The sequence below is a fragment of the Pogoniulus pusillus genome, chromosome 6 (assembly GCF_015220805.1).
Source record: "Pogoniulus pusillus isolate bPogPus1 chromosome 6, bPogPus1.pri, whole genome shotgun sequence".
Taxonomy (NCBI): Eukaryota; Metazoa; Chordata; class Aves; order Piciformes; family Lybiidae; genus Pogoniulus; species Pogoniulus pusillus.
In genome coordinates this window covers 39,233,149-39,254,577 of record NC_087269.1, presented here as the reverse complement: position 1 = coordinate 39,254,577, position 21,429 = coordinate 39,233,149, and the positions used below count along the sequence as shown (strand labels likewise).

Below are 21,429 nucleotides of genomic sequence, written 5' to 3'. Positions count from 1 at the left end.
AAGCTGGTGAGACATGGACTTAGGCTGCCCTAAGAGCAGGTAGATGCCTGATCTTTAAAGCCAGGTCAGATTGTTTAGGGCTCTGAGCAACCTGCTCTACTTTCATACGTCCCTGCTGACTGCAGGGTGGTTAGACTAAATGACCCTTAGAGGTCCCTTCCATCTCAAACCATTCCATGATTCTATGGTTCTCATCATAAAATGTTGAAGTCTTTGCAAATTCATGGTCTAGCAGGATTAAGAAATAAACTACTTTTTCTCAATTTATATTAATTAAATTATGAAACTAAATAAATCACACATCACAGAAGGATTGATGCATCTAGAAACTAAGATTAAAAGACTGATTGCTCACAAAGCTCTAAATTACAGCTGATAACATACATCTAAAGTGGATGAAGATCACTCCACTAAGTTTTTAATCAAAGAAAACACTTTTTACTGAACTCCATTCTGAAGGTAGAACAAGGTTTGTTATACCTAAGTCTACTTTTTGTAACATCTGAAGTAGACCAAAATACATTTCAAGTGTTACTGTTAAATATTGGGAGATTTATTCTTGATTTTTGTTTCATAGATGCTCAGTCTTGTTGAACTGCCAAGACAACAGAACTTGAATTTCAAGAATTCTGAGTTATACATGACACAACTCAAGATTGTTTGCAAAAGTTGCACAACAAAATACCATCTTCACACAAATCCTTCTAATTTGACACTTTTTATGAAAGATGTCACAAAATCCTCTCCCTGTTGTAAAACTCTCACTGGATTTAGACATATCCAAAGACAGAGCCATGCTTTAACGCACAGTTCTGCCTGAAAATACACTTCAAAGTTGCATACCTGATTGGATGAGAAAACAGCATCTACTCAAAAATTAAGAACTACAAAAACTTCTTTTAATACACAGTAAAATTCATTGATGTTTGAATCCAATCTCTTTTATGAGTTGGTTCACCTCAATATATCCAGTCTATCTATACGTAGGCTGTGTTAAGCAACTGATTCATCACTGCTCTTAAATATAATTAAACCATTCCCCTCCTTTCCAAAGAACAAACATACCAGTTTCTTCTGGAGTGTGCAGCTCAGAGATTTCCTCTGCAGGACACATTGGTGTAAAATCAGTCTTCTGTACAGCAACAAAAGGTAATGCTTTTCCACTCTTATTTTCTGGAGTTTGAAACATTTCAGTCATTCCTATAAATTATATTCAGAGAAATGAGCATATGCTTTGGTAAAACAATTACACAGTTGGTAGAGTGAGCACTAGACTTTAAAAACTTACCTGTGAAGCTTTCATCCATCTTTACGCCCAACTTCCAGAGAGGATTTATTACCACTTTAGGGATCCGTCCAGATCTTCTAACTGTGGTAGAATAAGCTCTACCTACAACTATTGTAGCAGGTGATTCTGCATGACCTGTACTAAAATGGCCTTTTATTTTTCTCTCTGGAGTCTGCAGAGAAGAAATGAAGGGTAAGACCAAAAAGGTAATAAACAGATGGATTTTATATAAATTAATTGTCTTATACATTGTGACAAAGATATCAACATCTCTTCAAAAACATATTCCAGTCTGTCCTGCTAAGGCTTCATCTGGAGTACTGGGTTCAATTCTGGGCTCCCCAGTTCAAGAGTGACAGAGAGCTATTGTAGAGCCCAGTGGAAGCTACAAGGATTAAAGGAATAAAACATCTGTCTTATGAGGAAAGGCTGAGACACCTGGGGCTGTTTAGCCTGAAAAACAGCAGGCTGAAATGAGAATCCTCTCGGTGTTTACAAACAGATAAATGGTGGGTGTCACAAAGGTGGGGCCAGTCTCTTCTCATAAGTGCCCAGTGACAGGAAAAGGGACAACAGGCACAAGTTGGAACACAGGAGAGCCATCTAAACATGACAAAGAATTCCTTTATGTTGAGGGTGGTGGAGCACTGGAGCAGGCTGCCCACAGACGTGGTAGAGTCTCCAACTCAAGTGTCATTCCAAGCCTACTTGTAGGTCATCCTGTGCAACCTGCTATAAGTGAATCTGTTCTGGCAGGAGGCTTAGACTACTTGACCTCCAGAGATCCCTTCCAATCCTTATTGTTCTGTGATTGTGACTCGGTGATATTAAAACCTTCTAAGCTTTCAGCTTCTGGAGTAAAATATCTACAAGCTGTTTGTGGTTATGCAAAACCACAGAATCTATGATCCTATGAAAACCAAAAAGAAACATTAAAAAAAGGAAAGTTAATAGAAAAGGAATACCTTTGATGACTGAGTTTTCTTCTTCAGAGATCTTCCTTTTTGGACACTTTTCTTAACAGTCTTTGACTGTGGTCTTGCAACACCCGATTTTACCACTTCTGCCCAAGATTTTGCAACTACGAAGAGAAAGAACCACTTTAATTCTCAGTTGTACAAATGGATCTTCATAATCACTTCTTTATGGATTAGCTGCACCTGAAGTGCTCTGTGAATTGTTTTACACTGGAAAACCCAATTTCAGACAAAGATCAACAAGTGCCCAAGTTCCCTGTATGGCTATTTCCACAGCAAAACCATAACAAGCTTCATATCATATAGGGTTAAATGGAATCATAGAATGATTTGGGTTGTAAGGGACCTTAACGATCATGTAGTTTAACCACCTGTGCCAAAGGCAGGCACATGTCCCACCAGACCAAGTTGCTCAAGGTCCCATCCAACCTGACCCTAAATACTGCCAAGTTTGGAGCATTCACAACTTCTCTGAGCAACCTGTTCCAGTGCCTCACCACCCTCATAGGGCAGAATTTCTTCCTAATGTCTACTCTAAAACCAATTTCTACTATTTTGAAACCATTACCTCCTGGAGCCAAATGCTGATCTGATTCCATCCCTACAATTTTTGTAAGGAGCCATGATCTTTTCAGTCTTATTCATTATTATACCTGAACTTTTCCCTGGTGGGACATGAAACTCAAGATCTAAGAAGTGGCTTTTAAATTAAACACATCCAGCTTTTCTTTCACCACCTTCCCATGGACTTCTGTAGTCAGGAAATTATTTATTTACACTGCTGACAGCCTCACTTAGATCTACACAGACATTCCATGTTTTTTTCTCACATCACTTTCTCCTTATAACATACTCAGAAAACTCCCAGGGCAAGGTTACCTTTAGCCCAGCATCATTCTGTACACAGCTGAGGAGTAGTGTAATAAAATGAAGCTGTAAGTTGAGAGGACACTTGCCTCATTTATTTTAGAACTAGGCTGTGAGAAGGCAGGCATCATATACAAGAAAGCACTGTTTTAAGACAAAAAGGGGAATGCTGTTCCTGAAGAAAGAGATATTATTCTCTTGTTGGAATTGCTATGCATGCTGGAGAAAGTCTGTAAACAAAAACTTTCAGAAGATGTTTTTGTCGTGGTTTTCAGAATACTCAGAAATAAGCCAAGCATGAAGGAAATTACTTGAAAAAGCTGAAAAAACAAAGAAGTTGAACTTGGATACAAAGTAAACATTCCACATTTCTAAGAACTGTGGTTTTCTTTTCACATAAAACAGGAAAATTGATGCACTGACACAAAAAAAACCCACACTTAAAGAAGTGGTGGAACATAATGTGTCATCAAAATTTTAAAGTGGTTTTGTTATGAAAATAATCAGAAAATCAAAGCCACTGAAAAAAACCCATATTTAATAATCAAAAAGACTAATGCTGCTTTGAGCTTTATTATCCAGGAAGTATTGTGATTTTACCTCATTGTGTAATAATAACACCATCTAAAGTGATGCTATGAAAAACAGGGATAATGAAGAGTCATACGAATTCCTGGGTAAATGGTGGGGCTGGTAGGCAGCTTTAAATTTGAAAGAGTCAAATGGATTTAATTTATAACAGAGACACCTCATCTCTAAGTTTCTTTACAGATAATCATTTCAAGAAGCAGAGGTCCTCTGTTACCTTTCCAGTGTTGTCAAATCCATTCAAAACAAATGATAATCATGAAAATTCCAATGTTCAACATCACAATGTTATAATGAAGTCCCAGCTATGATCCTATGGTTAATTACACCTGCTATGCACCACTATCAACAGTTGATTGCAGTCCAGTCCATGGACAAAGGCTGTGAGCACAAACTGAAGGTAAATTGCTGTAAAGTGCATGCTTTTGAATCAAAATTGATTCAATTTGACACAGTTTAATACTACTTGAATTTGAAGAACTTGAATCATAGAATCATTCTGGTTCATAAAGACCTTCAAGATCAAGACCAATTGTTATCTAACTCTGACAAGTTTGGTGTTAAACCACATCCCTCAGCACAACATCTACACAGCTCTTAAACATCTCCAAGAATGGGGATTGAACCACCTTTCTATCTGGTGTTTGAGAACCGTTTCTTTGAAGAAGTTTCTCTTAAAGAGAAGGTTCTCTTAAAGTCCAACCGAAACCTCCCCTGGTGCAACTTGGTCATTTTCTCTTGTCCTATGACTTGTTTCCTGGGAGATCAGACCAACCCCAACCTGGCTCAAACATCCTCTCAGGGAGTTGTAAAGAGCCAGGTCTTCTCTGAGACTCCTCATCTGCAGGCTGTGCCCAGATCCCTTTGTAGAACCCCCCTACCCTCAAGCAGATCAGTGCTCCCTCCCAGCTTAGTGCCATCTGCAAACTTACTGAGTGCCCTTGTCCAGATCATTGACAAAGATATTAAAAGATAAATGGGCCCAGCACTGCGCCCAGGGAAACACCAGGATGATCTTTAAGGATCACTGCTGCAACTAACCTTGTAAAGAGAATCTTAATTTTACAATTTTTAGACTTCTGAACTTAAAATTTGTTTCTTAAACATTGTTCTGTATATGCTTTAGTATTTTGCTTTTATGAATAGGAGAGAATGATAGTTCTCAGTTATTTCCAACAAATCAACAACCATCAGAAGCCAGGTCAATCATTTGGTGGCCTCTACATACTGAAATAGGTTAATTTCAGTTTTGTCTCTGCATTTTAAAGGTTTAAAAATCATACTAAAATTTAACTGCTGAAACAAACCTAGTAAATTGGCACTAGAGGCACCGCTTCTTCTTTTGGCTTTGATAACTGCTACAGCCCCACTTCTCCTCCTCATGGGAGTGACCTTCAGAATAGGTTGTGTACTTCTTGTTAACTGTTCAGGTGTAGCCATTAAAGAGGTTTTATCATCTTGATTCATGTGAGAAGATTTTCGGGCTGTCTTTTTGGCACCACCTTTCTCCTCTTTATTCATGCTTTCTGCAACAGCATCCTCCTCTTCTGCGATTGGGAGTGGTGGTGTGATCCGAGAGACAGAGAAACGGCCTTTTTTGTAAGGTGCTGGAGAACCTAAAGTAAAATTAGGTGTTGCCTTTTCAGGAGTTGGGGATGAGGCTGCTAGAGACTTCTGGGCTGATGCATTTTTTGGTGACATTTTTTCTTTCTGCAGTTCCTGGTAGATAAGATAAAATGTTACTGCACATAGCTGAACTACAAATGCTACGTCTCTGAAAATCAGAATAGTATAAAATATCATCAGAACATCTGACAAAGCCTATTTAAGGTTACTCTCAGAAAATAAACTTGTAACAAGCTTTAAATGTCAAAATATTCTCAAAAGACACAGGTAAATTCAACTGAATAAATAAACTGAATTTATTATTCTACTTTATCCGTATGTTTTGTTTGTATCAAGATCACTGCACTTTAAAACCAGTTTAAATCAACAGGAAATGTTTTCTAACTCTGTAGCAGTAGCTTGCAAAGTTTGCCAACTAACCATTTTCTGTTATTTATGGTAAATCAGAGATTCTAGACACTGCTGCTAAATAAAACCATACAGAAATATACTCTCACATGCATGAGAATGAGTAATACCATGTGAGGTGCATAAAAACACATTTCCCATACAAAGACAGGCAGATATCAAGGGTAAGCTGAGCCCTTTCCTATAGTGATGGTAAAAATGCTGATTAAAATTTTATTTCAGAAACCAATTTAATGTGAAATTATAATGCCCACTTCCCAACAGACATCTAATAAGGCTTATTGATCATTTTCAGACGTTTTAGAGTTTAGAAATTCTGTTCACATTAATTGTCTTACCTGGACTGCAAAGTGTTTTGGCCCCTGAGCCTTCTTCAGAACAGCATGTGGTGAGTTACCAAAGGGCAGGCTCAGTCTGGCAGGGATGGCTCCTTTCTTAAGGGGTGAGTTAGGGGGCAAACTCTTATCAAAAAGTTCTGGACTTAGATGACCACCAAAAGAAACTCTCTTTCTTTTTCCTAATGGCTGAAGTAACATATCACCACTCTTCCTCTTCTGAGAAATCGTTTTCTTCTTGCCTAAAAATAACAATTGACAACATTCCTATATATCTGAGAATCCAAGTCAGTATTTTAAGCAGCAGAGAATAAAGTGCTTACTTGTGCACTTTGAAGTCAGAAACATACCAGAAGACAACTTCACAGAACCCCAGCATGCTGGGGGCTAGAGGGGACCTTGGAGATCTAGTCCAACACTTCTGCCACAGCAGGGTCACTCAAAGCAGGCTGCCCAAGAACACAATACCCAGATAGGTTTGGAATCTCTCCAGAGGAGACTCCACAACCTCTCTGGGTAGTCTGCGCTTCAGGGCTCCAGCACCTTCACATCAAAGAAGCTTCTCCTCTGAGGCAGATGGGTTCCAGTTTCTGCCTGTTGCCAGGCACCACTGAAAACAATCTGGCTTCATCCTCTTGACCTTCACTCACTCTCTAGATACTGGTAAGAATTGCTAATATCCAGTGTACGGGTACAGGGAGCTTTTTCTCTCTACACTCACCCATTTTCGAACCTCACAAGGTTTCCCTCCACTTAACTCTCCATCCTGTCCATGTCTCAGTGAATGGTAACAGACTGACAGTGTCTCAGCCACTCCTCCCAGTTTTGTATCATCAGCAAACTGCCTGAAGGTCCATTCATCCAGGTTTTTGATGTTGAACAAGGCTGGACCCTGTATAAACTCCTTGGGAACAATGAGCTAGAGATCTCCAACTAGACTGCACCATTCATCACAACTCTCTGAGCTGCTGTTCAGCCTGTTCCTGATCCAGTCATATCTTAAAGAGAAACAAATTCAGCTGAGGAAATTTCTGTCTGTATTGTGTGTTTTTATGGTCAGCTATAAGACCATAATCTTTATCTTAGAACTAATCTGTCAGCAATGATTTCTATCAAAACACTACAAGAACTTCTTGTAGTGCTCAACAAGGCACAGGATTGAACATATTTACCCGACTCCTCTCCAGCCAAGAGGCCAGAAATGTTCACTTCCGAGATAGTCTCATTGTTGTTTGGTACAGTTGTGCTTTCAGAAGACCTTCTCTTTGATGACAACCTACAAGGTCTTGTAACACCGGCAGCTTCCAAATCTGTACTCAGATCTTTTTTAGTGCCACTGCTTTTTCTTCCTGTAGTCTCGTTCTGATGTTCTTCAACAGCACTTGCCTCCAGTGCTTTTTCAGTCAACAGTCCAGAGCTTTTTGGCCTGCCTCTGTTTTTTCCAGAGCCAGATTTCTGTCCAGCTGAACATGACAGTTCTGATGTTACCTCTTCTGTACCCAATGTCTCTGAAGAGACATTTTTGTCTGGTAATTCTTTACTCCGTCTGTTACTTCTTCTGGAACTCTTGATATTAGGAAGAGAGGCAGGAGTTTCACAGTGTCCCTCTTTTGAGTCAGCTAAGTCTACCTGATCACAAACTCCTTTCATCACTTCTTCCACTGGTTTTCCTGGTGTATGCTGTTCACTCTTTTGTCTAGAGCATTTATCTTCTGCCAAAGGCTGTTGGTTGAGACCCCTGTTTCTGGAAGCTGAGTCTTCCAGCTGAGTCTCAGATAACATTTCTGATAGAGATTTACGTTTCAATGACAGATGGTATCGACTGGTTGGAGTATCAGCAGTGACAGGATTCATTCCACTCGTTCCCCTGGTAGGTGATATGAAATGAGATCGACAACCCTTCCTTCTGGAGGTTGGTGTAGTCAGAATATCTACTTCATAAACATTTGCTTTATTAGTTTGTGCTGGTTTACTCATGGCAGAGATGTGTTTCATTTTCTCTGCATTACCCAAGCATTCTATAGAGCACTGCTCCGGTAAAAATGGTGCATTTCCACTGCTCTCTTTACTGGGTGTGGCTGGAACTTTAGTACTTTTAGATCTGCCTGTTGTACTTAGTTCCTCACAATTCTTCAAATTACTTCTATCAGCACTTCCCAAGACCTTTTTTGAAACGGAAGTTTGAGGACTTCTGGTAAAACTCTTCTTGGTAGCGCTTGCTTCAGCTGAGCTCTGGTTCAATTCTGAGCTGTTCATATCTTGTTTCACTGTGATTTTATATTCTTCAGTATTTTCCCTTCTGCCTGTTTCGTTCTCTTTATTCAGGCTTATAAAACCTTGAATACAACCTGACGATGAAACTGAAGCACCTGGTTCCAGTACACTCTTAGCATCTTCCTTGGCAGCTTGTTGAGGTGCATTTGCTCCTTGCTGAGTTTTCTTCACTGCAAACTCATGCTTCAGTTTTTCATAGAGTTTACTAAAGGGAGACATTTCGCTTTGATTTTTAACAGATTGGTGTGCTCCGTATAAAGATTTGGGTGTTTTTGGTTTGATGGGTAAAGCTTTGGAAAGATTTTCCTCTCTAGTTTGTTTATTTTCATTGGCATTTTTTTCCTTACACTCAGCAGTATCTATAAAGGAAAACAAAACCATAAATGCATAGTTACTTAAAACCTTTAGAGCTACAAATATGAGTTTCATAAACACAGATAAAAATCAGTCTTATGTCAACAAAGTTCCAAGACACAGTACTATGAATAAAACTCTGTGAACAATAATAATGTCTCTCCTAAAAGCAACATTCTAAATGTTTAAATGGTATATATATAGATACAAATTTTCAACTGTAATATATAATTTATCTCATATTCTCATAGTGCATTTGGGATTCTATGCTTTTTGTATTTCTATGGGATCCATTTCAGAGATGCCACAATACAAATCTGTGAGCACAGAATGAAAGAACCATTTAGGATCAGCTCACCACAGCTCGGTCTGTTTTTAGTTAAGGGGAAAGAAGAAAACAAAACCCCCATCAAAGCAAGTACCAACCCGAAACATGAAGATTTTTAGATCCTGCAGTTTGTTTGCATGATTCCACTTCTGCCACCTGCTGAAGATGAAGAACCTGTAAATTTGTACAATATTACAGCAGAGCAACAAGTATTCCACAGTTTAACATAAGTCTCCCTCCCTTGCTCACCTTCTTACCAGACCTAGTGGAGAATTTATATTTAAATAAGCAAATTATAAGATTTAAAAAGTAAAATGCTTATGCATAGCACAAATAAAAGTATCCCCTTTAAGTGAAAAAACTTTACTGAGAACAAACCCAGGAACTAATGAAAATAAATAATTTAGATACAGGTTTAGTTTGGTATTTATAAATTCCAACATCACATCAGTGTGCCCGCACACAGAACAGATTGTTTTTGAAGGAAAGAATTCTCATTCTCCAGGGCATTTCGCCATTTCAAGTGTGAGGGTATCCAAGGCCCGTACTCTGCATTTCCCACATCTCATCCTCTTTATGAAACAGCTAAGGATTAATTTTTAATAGCTTACCTGTATTAATAACATCATAGATTATTAAGTATCTATTAGCAGAAACCAGAAAGTCTAAAGTTTATAAAATATTAATTTAAAAAAAAAAATCTGAAAAAGTTTATTTGTAATTTTCAAATGGAAAGGTAGTCTGAAAATTACTCCTAGTTGGAAAAGAGAAAGAAACAGGGCAACACATCTGATTCCTAACAATATATAAGTCTGTGGCCATAAAATTACCTGTAGCGTTTCATCTTTTGGTGATCTAGGATGTCTCTTTCTTGGAGTTGATTGCAGAGGATATTCAAATCTGGAGGAATGTGAAAGAATCTTAAACACTTTTGTCAAATAGCTGATGATGAAATTCCCATTATTAAGATAAATGACCTAGAAATGGCTGTCTACAGCAGCAATACCCACAATTCACTTTTCAAGGCTTTAACTACATCAAAACACTTCTAAATATTCCCCTAAAAACAACTGCAGAAACCAAATCTCTCTAGATAATTTAAACTTCATTGGTTTAGCTCAATATGATATAAAAGTGATAAAAAAATTATCTTTAACCAATCTCATATCCTGAAAAAGGTCTGTAAGATACTGTAAGGAAATATGAAAGAAATCAGATTAACTTCTGTTTCTGAAGACGGTAAAAGGACTTCCCGCCCGATTATCTATAACCATCTTAGAGAGATTTGGGGCTGTTTAGTCTGGAGAAGAGCAGCCTCACAGGTGATATGATAAAGGCTCAACAAGAACTGAAGAGTTCAGGGCAAAAGGATGGGGCCAGACTCTTCCCAATGGTGTCCTGGAGCAAGACAAAAGGCAATGAGCACAAACTGGAACTCAGGGGGTTGCAAATAAACACAAGGAGAAAATTCTCCACTGTGAGGGTGTCAGCGTCCTGGAGCCGGCTGCTGAGAGATGTCGTGCAGGTAATTGAGTCCAGCATCAGTAAGTTTGCAGATGACACCAAGCTAGGAGCAGGTGTTGCTTTGTTGGAGGGTAGGAGAGCCCTGCAGAGGGACCTAGACAGGCTGGATGGGTGGGCAGAGGCCAATGAGATGACATTTAACAAGGCCAAGTGCAGGGTTCTGCACTTTGGCCACAACAACCCCAAGCAGCACTACAGGCTGGGGACTGAGTGGATGGAAAGCAATCAGGAGGAAAGGGACCTGGGGGTACTGATAGATAGTAGGCTGAAGAGGAACCAGCAGTGTGCCCAGGTGGCCAAGAGGGCCAATGGCATCCTGGCCTGCATCAGGAACAGTGTGGCCAGTAGGACAAGGGAGGTTATTCTTCCCCTGTACTCAACACTGGTCAGGCCACACCTTGAGTGCTGTGTCCAGTTCTGGGCTCCTCAATTCAAGAGAGATGTTGAGGTGCTGGAAGGTGTCCAGAGAAGGGCGACAAAGCTGGTGAGGGGCCTGGAACACAAACCCTATGAGGAGAGGCTGAGGGAGCTGGAGGTGTTCAGCCTGCAGAAGAGGAGGCTCAGGGGGGACCTCATTGCTGTCTACAACTACCTGAAGGGAGGTTGTAGCCAGGTGGGGGTTGGTCTCTTCTCCCAGGCAACCACCAACAGAACAAGGGGACACAGTCTCAAGTTGTGCCGGGGGACGTATAGGCTGGATGTTAGGAGGAAGTTCTTGCCAGAGAGTGATTGGCATTGGAATGGGCTGCCCAGGGAGGTGGTGAAGTCACTGTCCCTGGAGGTGTTCAAGAAAAGACTGGATGAGGCACTTAGTGCCATGGTCTAGTTGACTGGATAGGGCTGGGGTATGGGTTGGACTGTATGATCTTGGAGGTCTCTTCCAACCTGGTTGATTCTATGATTCCTTCTCTGAAGAGATTCCAAACTCACCTGGACACCGTGATCCCAGGTAAGCTGCTGTGGGTGCTCTGCTTTAGCAGAGGGATTGGAATGAATGATTTCCAGGGGTCCCTTCCCACCCCCACAATGCTGGGACTCAGTGATCTAGCAAGAAGTGCCTGCATCCACAAAGCTGTTTATATTGTTTGCCTGCAGCACACGTTCTCAGATCAATCTGTTAAGTGTCACTGGCACTCACCTGAAAGAACGATCAATGATAGTTAACACATCTCCATGCTTCAGAGGAACAGGCTGCTGAAAACACCCTCCGTTCAGCTTTGTAGGATTCACTGTACTTAAATTAGTCAGTATCGCCTAAAAATTGAAACCAAAGATTTTTAGGAGCTCAATAAGATGCAAGAATGCTATCCATATGTCATTACAGTATGTGTATTTTACCTCCTTGTTTTCATTTACTTCAATTTTACAATGCTCTTTTGAGACCTGAGGCAACTGGATGCGAATATCACATTCTGTTCTCCTGTTGGCAGGGAGGGAATAAAATGAGAGTTTCAAGACACACAAAAGACAAAAAAATTTGTAATTGATCAAATGATACTATTTTCCAAATTTTCAGCTAATAATACAACAGCGTGACTGTTTTCAATGTTGTGACGTGAAGAAGATGAACTACGGTGAGGATGTTGAGACATAGGAACAGGTTACCCAGGGAGATTGTAGATGCTCCCTCTCTGGAGGTTTTCAAGGCCGAGTCAGAAAAGGCCTTGAGTAACCTGGTCTAGTGGAAGATGTCCCTGTCCATGACAGGAGGGCTGGAACTAGATGATCTTCAAAGTCCCTTCCAACTCAAACCACTCTATGAATCTATGAATTATTTACCTAACAAATTATTATGACGTGATCAAACTTTTAACTTCTACCATCATCAGAGAGCCCCTATCAGACAAAAAAAACCAACACAACTGGGTGAAATATCCCAACTGTGAAAACCCCAAAACCAAACAACTCAACAGTTTGCAAGCTGAACAAGAGATGTCTACAGCAGCTATCTGGTGTCCCAGTTTCTCCCCCAGCTCGCAAACAACTTGAAGACTTGTGAAAACACCAGAACTTATTCTTAAACTGTCTCTAAGGAAGTTGTTACAATCACAGAATTGTAAACTGCTTAAGTTCAAAAACACCTTTAAGATCATCGAGTCCAACCATTCTCTAACTGCCAAATCTTGTGCTAAACCATGTTCTGCAGCACATTTCTGCGGCTTTTAAACACTTCCAGGGATGAGGAGCAATCACCTCCCTGGGCAGCCTGTTCAAGAGCCTGAGAACCCTTTCAGTGAAGAATTTTCTTCTAATAGTCAATCTAAATTTCTTCTTGTGCAACTTGAGGCCATTTCCTCTTGTCCTATCTCTTGCTCCTTGGCAGAGGATCAACCCACACTTTGATCCTTTCATGGAGTTGCACAAAGTGAGGTGTTCCCGTTCCCTCAGCCTCTATTTCTCCAGGCTTTAACAACTTCAATTTCCTCAGCCACTTCTCACAAGACCTCCTTTCCAGAACACCAGCTTCACCACCCTTCTCTAGACCCATTCCAGCATCTCAACATCCTCTTTGCAGTGGTGGCCTCAAAATTGAACACAATACTCAAGGTATGGCTACACTGGTGCCGAGTCCAAGTTATTAGGTAGACGGACCACTGGTCTTACCTTGATAGACCTTCTACCTTCTAAAAGGGTGTAAGTGAAAGCTGCATTATAAGCACACAGACTTTTTCTTTCTTCTTTTTAACCTAATCTTGTATCTTCTGACATGCTAGAGCTCTTAGGGAGCAAACACAGCAACTATCACAGCAGAGGCACTGTCACACGAGCATCTGACACCCCTCATGGCTGCAGCTGGCAGAAATCAATGTACCACCTAAGTATCACCTCTCTGGGCAGCTCTGCTCAAGCCAAAGAACAGTGTTATTGATACTGGAGTGCTTCTCCTAGACTTCTACTATGGAATCTGATACAGGAATGAATAATTAGTTATTTAGAATACCTATCAAGTCAGTAAAGAGCTGAACAGACTGAGTTTGTAACGGGTAAAAACCTTTTATTTGGCCTCTATTACAAGTAAGATCACCCAGTCATATCTTCAGACACCTTTTGAGTCTTTTATCTTTAATTAAAATAGCTAGATTGAGCTTAAAATCCACTATCACTCAGTCGTACAAATCAAAGTGAATTTCTAGACTGAAGGAGGTATAAGTCCTTAATAATTTTAACTATTAATTCAAGCTAGCACTGACATCATAGAGATGCTCAAGTGGAAGAAATGTACCTCACCCTCCCTCCACTAGTCAATTATCTGGAAACAGCCTCTACGTAAAAGAAAACCATCACTTGAATGTCAAATATGTGCTGTTTTTAATCCCTTCCCCACATTTCTTTCAGACAGAAATGTAGTAAAAACACAAACCAGATCACAACACAAAACAAAAAAAGGCAGTTAAGAAGTTCTGGCAATAAAAGGACAAAAAGCAGTAACAAAAATACAGCTTTTTATCCTAACAATTATTTAGTCTAGAATCACTTTTCCTCCTCTGATTATCATTCACAAATAGTTATTTTCTCAAATAACTATTAACAGATACAATCTGCAGGAAAAATATAATGAAGATTATTAAAAAATACTCAGCTAATTCTCACCTTCCAAATAAGCAAGAACTTTCAGTGAGTGGAAAACTAATTCCATCAGTTCCATTCCGTTTAATTACAACAATACTCCCAAAAAGAGGCATCTTCAAGTGGAAGGACTCCTACCTAGAAAACAATAGCACAAATACTCATCCAAATAACGCTTTAGACATTTAACAAATTAATATAATTGGCTTTTCACTTCAAGAGACATTTTTCCAGTGTACAGGAGAACCTCCCTTCTTTTAGTTTTAAATCATCACCCCTTTCCCGTCACCACAAGCGCGGCTTAAAGGTCCGTCCCCAGCTTTCTTATGGTCTCCCACTAAGTACTGAAAAGCCACCAGAAGATCTCCCTGGAGCCTTCTCTTCCCCAGACTGAACAACCCCAGGTGTCTCAGCCTGTCTTCACAAAATATAAACGTTTACATTCCGTCATCTACTTGGAAATTCTCAGCTTTGGTTTTAAAGTAAACGGATACCAACTAACTATATCTGTATCCTCCTGAAGAAGTAAGAAATGGTGGCATGACAACCAAGGAGCACTGGCAGAATAAGAGCTGAACAGAAGACTGCAAGTTCAGTGCTTGTTATGATCTCCCGATAGGCTGCTGATACATAGGGGTGGGTGTCAAGGGTACCTCTGTGCACAAATAAAGCAAGCAGAGGAACTGCATTTAACTTCAAAACAAATCCTAAACCCTCTGCATTTGTGCAATTTGGTACGCTATTCCTTTCACATATAAGTATTACAAAACAGCGGGGAGGTGGTGGAGTCGTCGTCCCAGGGGCTGTTCAAGGCAGGGTTGGATGCGGCACTTGGTGCCATGGTCTAGCCTTGAGCTCTGTGGTAAAGGGTTGGACTTGATTATCTGTGAGGTCTCTTCCAACCCTGATGATACTGTGATAGAGAGAAGGGACACCTGGAGCATCACCCAGTCCAATCCCCCTGCTAAAGCAGGGACACCCACAACAGCTTGCACAGGATCACAATGGCCAGGTGTGTTTGGAAGCTCTCCAGAGATGCCAAAACCTTTCTGGGCAGTCTGCTCCAGGAAAGAAATTTCTCATGTACGGATAGAAAAGAACCTGCTGGGTTCCCGTTTGTGCCTGTTGCCCCTTGTCCTGTTACTGGGCATCACTAAGAAAAGTCTGGCCCCATCTTCTTGCTCCTAACAGATCTTTTAGTTCTTGCTGAGCATCCCTCTCAGACTACTCTTCTCCATGTTAAGAGCTCCAGCTCTCTCAGCCTTTCCTCCTCACAGATGCTCCAGTGACCTCAGCATCTTTGTGGCCCCATAAATTAGCATGCCAAGAGGTACAAGCAATCCTCCACTAAGCATATTCCAAACGCGCATTAAATATTACTGATCTCAATGAGGCACGCTACAAACAAGGGACTCGAAATGTAGTTATGAGCGATACTTCTGAACTTCTTTACTGGGTTTCATAAACAAAGTATTTGAGGAGGAGAAAAACCCAAACAAACGACCCCCTCCTCCCCCAACAAACACCCAAAATCCAACACCTCCCGCCAAAACTCTCCACAAACAAACAAGCCAAAACACACTAGTACAACTATGACAGCACTCTCAAGAGAAGCCTTTACCTGTACACAACAAAATCCGGCAGTCTTCAGTCTTCCGTCCCCAAAGTACCCTGCTCACGGTTTCAACCAACTCCTACAAGCGAAAAACACCGCAGGAGCTGCAGCAGCCTAAGTTAAACCGCCACAGCGGCAGCCGGTGCTGGCGCATCGTGGCTCCCACTGCCAGGATGAGGCGAGGAAGAGAGAACAATCACTAAGGGCAGCCGGACGGGCCACCGAAAGAGCAAACTCACCCCAACTCCTCCTCACGGCGCTCAGAGCCGCACAGCCGCGTCTGCCGGGCCCGATCGCCTCCACACAATCGCAGATCAACCTTTCCTCTCCGCAAAGCCGCGCTCTCTCGCAACATTTAGCACAGCGGAGGCGGCCGGGGCGGTTGCTACCCGCGGTGGTTGCTACCCGCGGTCCCCACGGCCTCTCCCGTCAGAGCACGGCGCCGACTGAGCCTTCCCGCGCGCGCCAGCCGCGCCGCGCCGCGCCGCGCCGGCCGCTCACACCACCGATAGCCGCGGCGGTATCCGTGCGCCACGCCGAAACCGAGCACGGACAGCGCACGGACACCAGAGACTCCGGCCGCTCTCACTGGCGGACAGCCGCCATAGCCGTCAGGGGCGCAGCGAGGCCGGCCAGCTGGCACAGGCGACCTTCTGCGGCCGGACTCTTTGGGCTTACAGCGCTGCCAGCGCGGCGGAAGGCGAACCGCTGCAGAGCTCGCGGCGAGCGGTATCTTTCGAAAAGGCGCGCGGCGGCCCGTGATTGGCGGGAGGCAGTCACGTGGCGCCGCGGCCGATCCAATGGGCGGCGCGGAGGCGGTTTGATTTCAAACGGCAGCGCCGGGAGCCGTTCCCCGCCGCCGCTGGCGGTGCCCCCCCTTTGCCGCCCGCGCGGTTGCGTGCAGCGGCTCCGCTCCCTCCGCCCTCTCACCGCCCTCCGGGGCGACACGGGGGTGTAACTCTGCAGCGGTGGGGCTGAGCTTCTGAGGGAGACAGGTTCCTTGGGCACTCGGCTGGGTCCCAAACATGCTAGAAATGTTCACGAGAACCCCTCACGCCACTAAAGCCCCGAGTCAGTTTCTATCGCTTCAGCTTGACTAATCATTCGTAGTCAGAAATACTCTTTAATAAAAGGTAATTACATTAAAATCATAGGATCAACCAGGTCGGAAGAGACCTCCAAGATCATCCAGGTCAACCTAGCACCCAGCCCTAGCCAGTCAACCAGACCATGGCACTAAGTGCCTCAGCCAGGCTTTGCTTCAACACCTCCAGGGATGGTGACTCCACCACCTCCCTGGGCAGCCCATTCCAATGCCAACCACTCTCTCTGTGAAGAACTTCTTCCTAACATCCAGCCTAGACTTCCCCGGCACAGCTTGAGGCTGTGGCTTTCCCCGGCACAACTTGAGACCATATAAAGGGTTTAAAAGGAGGGGAAGGAAGAGAGAGCAAGGATAAGAGAAGGCAAAACTAGCAATTTAATAACAACTGGTACTAGATAAATATACTAGTAAAAAATAAACTAGCATTGCATAACAACTTGCAATAGATTAATGAATTTAAAATCATAAGCTAGTATTTATGGGGGTTGGATTATATGACGTTTAAAGGTCTCTCCCAAGCCAGATCATTCTAATTCTGTGATTTTTAAATCTACTTTAATCTGCTGTTTAGTTACCATTGTTGATGTATAAAAGCTGATTCCCATCTCTGCCTCCTCACAGGAATTCAGACTTGAATTTGAGAATCTGGAAGGCAAGTAAGCGTCAAGATAAACACTGTGCTTCGCTGTATTAGAAGAAAACAAAACAAACCAGCAACCGCTGGCAAGTAGCCAGTTGTTGAAATGAAACAGTGGTGGAAAGAGCTGTTCCTAAACAATTCCAGTGTCATTGCCATCCTTACCCATGTTAAAACTTCTATTTTTGATATTCATAGAGTCATAGAAACAACCAGGTTAGAAGAGACCTCCAAGATCATCCAGTCCAACCTAGCACCCAGCCCTAGCCAGTCCACTAGACCATGGCACTAAATGCCTCATCCAGGCTTTGCTTGAACACCTCCAGGCATGGTGACTCCACCACCTCCCTGGGCAGCCCATTCCAATGCCAATCACTCTCTCTGGCAAGAACTTCCTCCTAACATCCAGCCTAGACTTCCCCCAGCACAACTTGAGACTGTGTTCCCTTGTTCTGTTGCTGGTTGCCTGGGAGAAGAGACCAACTCCCACCTAACTACAACCTCCCTTCAGGTATTGCTACCATGTTTATGCAAACTTAAGCATAGAATCATTAAGGTTGGAAGAGACCTTTAAAATCGAGTCCAAAAATCAATGGGATTCTGGGTATTAAATCAATGGGTATTAAAAATGAGAAACCCCAGTCTGAAAATAAACAAGGAGAGGAAGGTACCTTGGAATAAACTCTCAGCTCCAACATTCTTCAGAGTGCAGAGGCCCTTAGCAATATCCCTCTCCAGAACATACAAAACATCTTTTTCAAGTGCTTGTAAAAATGTGTGCAGAGCAATGCAAGTATTCTGAGACTTCCATCAAGTATTAGAAGCAAGCTACCTATTTGCTTTCTTATCCTTTCTTATGTTTGAGAGAGTCATGAAGGCCTTTAAGCTTCTGAAACGCATTCTGGACTGTTAGGTGCTGCTTTCACCACCTCAAAACAGGTCACAAGTCAGCTTAAACCCCAAGGGAACAGATTTGCCAAGCAGCAAAGATCCAAGTCATTTAACACTCTTCCCCACCCTTGTAGGGCAATTCTGAGTGGAACAGAGGGCAAGACTGTTCTTTCAGCATCAGTTGGCTCTGAACCCTTGTTTTCAGGCCATGGTTCCACAAAAATCTAACACAAATTAGCTTTTGGTGCTGAAGAAGCAAATAGAAAACAAACTTAAGCACAAGACCAAACTTTTTCCATAAATCCTGAATAACTTTTTTTAAAAGGGAGAGCAATTTCCCCTTACAAATTACATTTAAACCCAACCCTGCATAATGTGTAAATGTGAAGTTTTGATAGTTCTGCTTCTATTTCCAGGCCACCAAACAGAAACTGGCAGCTAACACTCACGCCTGGGTTTTACCTGTTAAGATGACCATGGAGATTCTGGAATCTGGTGACTTTAATTCCAAGGTAAAGTTCTATCCATTCGTGGGTGGGGGAAAGAGATAAAAAGGGAGAAAGGCATTTTACAAGGTCATTCCCCACCATGCATGGGTTCTGGGAATATAAGTTGATTGATGCCTGGTTTTTCTCTTTGTATAATAAGCATGCATTACTGAGGTCTGGAATCTAGTCACCTTAATCCAAGTTCAACTTCTATCCATGTGTGGGGCAGGGGGGGCAGGAAGCAATACAAAGGGAGAAAAGCCCTTTACAAGATGATCCAGTCTTTTGTGCTTCAGATCTTTGAAAAAGCAGAGCTTCTTTGATACTACCATTTTATTATCTTCTTTGCCTCAAATCCTAGTTTTTATGGTGTGATGACTGTAGGGTACTTTAGAAGTTTCACAGTTCAATGGAAGCAGCTTTTAAAACTTCATTCTCTCCCCTTCTGAATTAAATCACTCTGAATATTTTATAAGTTTTGGTGGGGTTTTAATTTAGTTCAGGATATTAAGTCATGACATCATTTGTACCTTCAGCTTGTCATTAAAGCTTTTTGGTTATGGGTAGTCTTGTGTTTAGATGTAAACCAGGCAAAAATCAGAGTTCTAACACTGAATATTGTTGCTGATAAATAAGGTCATACCCTTCCTGAGAGTCTTTACAAGTGGAGTTTTACCTGAACAATTTATCTAAAACAAACAGTTTATATCAGTAGAAGTCTTTCAAGCCTCATTTATTAGTCTTTAGTAGCCCACATCTGGGCTGGACAAGCAAAGAAAGCCCTTTTGTTGTTCTCATTATATGAGTGTTTTCATGATGAAAAGGGTGATTTAACAAAACCAAGAAACAACCAAAGCAACCCAAAGTCACCTGCATTATGTCAATAATTGTATATTCTGGTGTGACACACAGTGGTTTATTAGTGCACTTACCACAGAATCCTGTCACATCTGTTGTGATAGATGTCTCTGCAGACACAGCAATGCTTAGAGGAAAACACAAATTATAATAAAAGCCCTTCCAAGAGCAGCAGTGCTCTCTGAAAGAGCAGATAAACAAATATTTGCCAAGCAAGATCTATGGGGCAGGGGAGGAAATGACATTTTCTGTTAGGTTCATTTGTACCTGTGAAAATCTAATTTACTGGGAGTACAAAGCTGGCAACTACATATGGGTACGTGTTGAAGCAAAGCTGTTACTTTTCCAAACTGTGGTGGAAAATGGTTGATTTTAAGTCAGTTCTTGAATCTCCTCACTTCTTTAGACATTTGTAGTTTTTTCAACTTATCAGCCACTAAGAAAAATGCTTCCTCCCCTGGAGGTGTTCAAGGTCAGGTTGGACAAGGCCTTGTGTCCATGCCCCTGGTAGAAGGGTTGGAACTAGATTACCTTTATTGCTCCTCCCAACCCAACCCATTCTATGAATCTATGAAAAAACTACTTCACCGATGGTCATCAGTATGAATCTCTGAGGTTTATTTTGGACTTAACCAGCCCTGCCTTCTTTTTTCCCCCCACTCTTCTTCCCTGGTTCCCAAAATGCCATCCCTAAGAATCCAATCCCCTTATATCCCCCCCCGCCCAATCCCCTATCCCTGTATATTCAGGCTCCAGAGAAGGAAGAAATTATTTACACTGAAGGTGATAAGACCCTGGCTCAGGTTGCTCACAGAGGTGGAAGATGTCCCATTCTTGGAACCATTCCAAGTCAGGTTGTTTGGGGCTCAGGAACCTACTCCAGTTACAGATGTCCTTGCTGACTGCATGGGGTTGGACTAGACGACCTTTAAAGGTCCCTTCCAACCCAAAGCATTCTATGATCCATAATCCACACTTACCATAAAGATCTCAAGTAGAAAATGTTTGAAGCAAAACAACACAAGTGCAAAAAAAGCCCCCCCCAAAAAAAGAAAAATATATATATTTGTATTTCATTGAGACTAAGAGAATACTGACCTCTCCAGGAAGACAGGAAGACAATCTTGTGTCACAGAGACCAGAAGCAGGACAGACTACCGCTCCCTCACTGCCTGTTGTCCCAAAAGACAAAAGGTGTGGCCCTGCTCCCTATCATATCACTGCCACCTGCAGCACAAACCATCATTTCACAGATTGCGTTGGGTTGGAAGCAATCCTTAGAGACCATCTTGTCCAGACGCCTGGCCAAGCTCGCAGCTGATGGCTTGGACAGGGGCACTCTGTGCTGGGTTAAGAACTGGCTGGATGGCTGGGCCCAGAGAGTGGTGGTAAATGGAGCCACATCCAGTTGGCAGCTGTCACTAGTGGTGTCCCCCAGGGATCAGAGCTGGGCCCAATCCTGTTTAGTATCTTCACTGATGATCTGGATGAGGGGATTGAGTTCAGCATCAGTAAGTCTGCAGACAAAACCAAGTTGGGAGCAGGTGTTGATCAGGAGAGGGTAGGAGGGCTCTGCAGAGGGACCTGGACAGGCTGGACGGATGGGCACAGTCCAACGCCATGAGTTTGAGCAAGTCCAAGTACTGGGTTCTGCACTTTGGCCACAACCACCCCATGCAGCACTATTGGCTGGGACAAA

At 42.3% G+C, this 21,429-nt stretch overlaps 2 long non-coding RNA genes across 2 annotated transcripts; both read right to left on the bottom strand.

Annotated features, from left to right (window-relative positions):
* Nucleotides 1-5,318: 5,318 nt before the first annotated feature.
* On the bottom strand, nt 5,319-7,393 carry LOC135176547 (uncharacterized). Its single transcript, XR_010302712.1, has 3 exons — nt 7,262-7,393; nt 6,093-6,331; nt 5,319-5,439 (listed from the first exon to the last, which is right to left on the bottom strand). It is a non-coding gene; the product is annotated as an uncharacterized LOC135176547 (long non-coding RNA).
* A 4,344-nt stretch (nt 7,394-11,737) lies between these two features.
* On the bottom strand, nt 11,738-14,236 carry LOC135176546 (uncharacterized). Its single transcript, XR_010302711.1, has 3 exons — nt 14,161-14,236; nt 11,908-11,989; nt 11,738-11,823 (listed from the first exon to the last, which is right to left on the bottom strand). It is a non-coding gene; the product is annotated as an uncharacterized LOC135176546 (long non-coding RNA).
* Nucleotides 14,237-21,429: the final 7,193 nt, after the last annotated feature.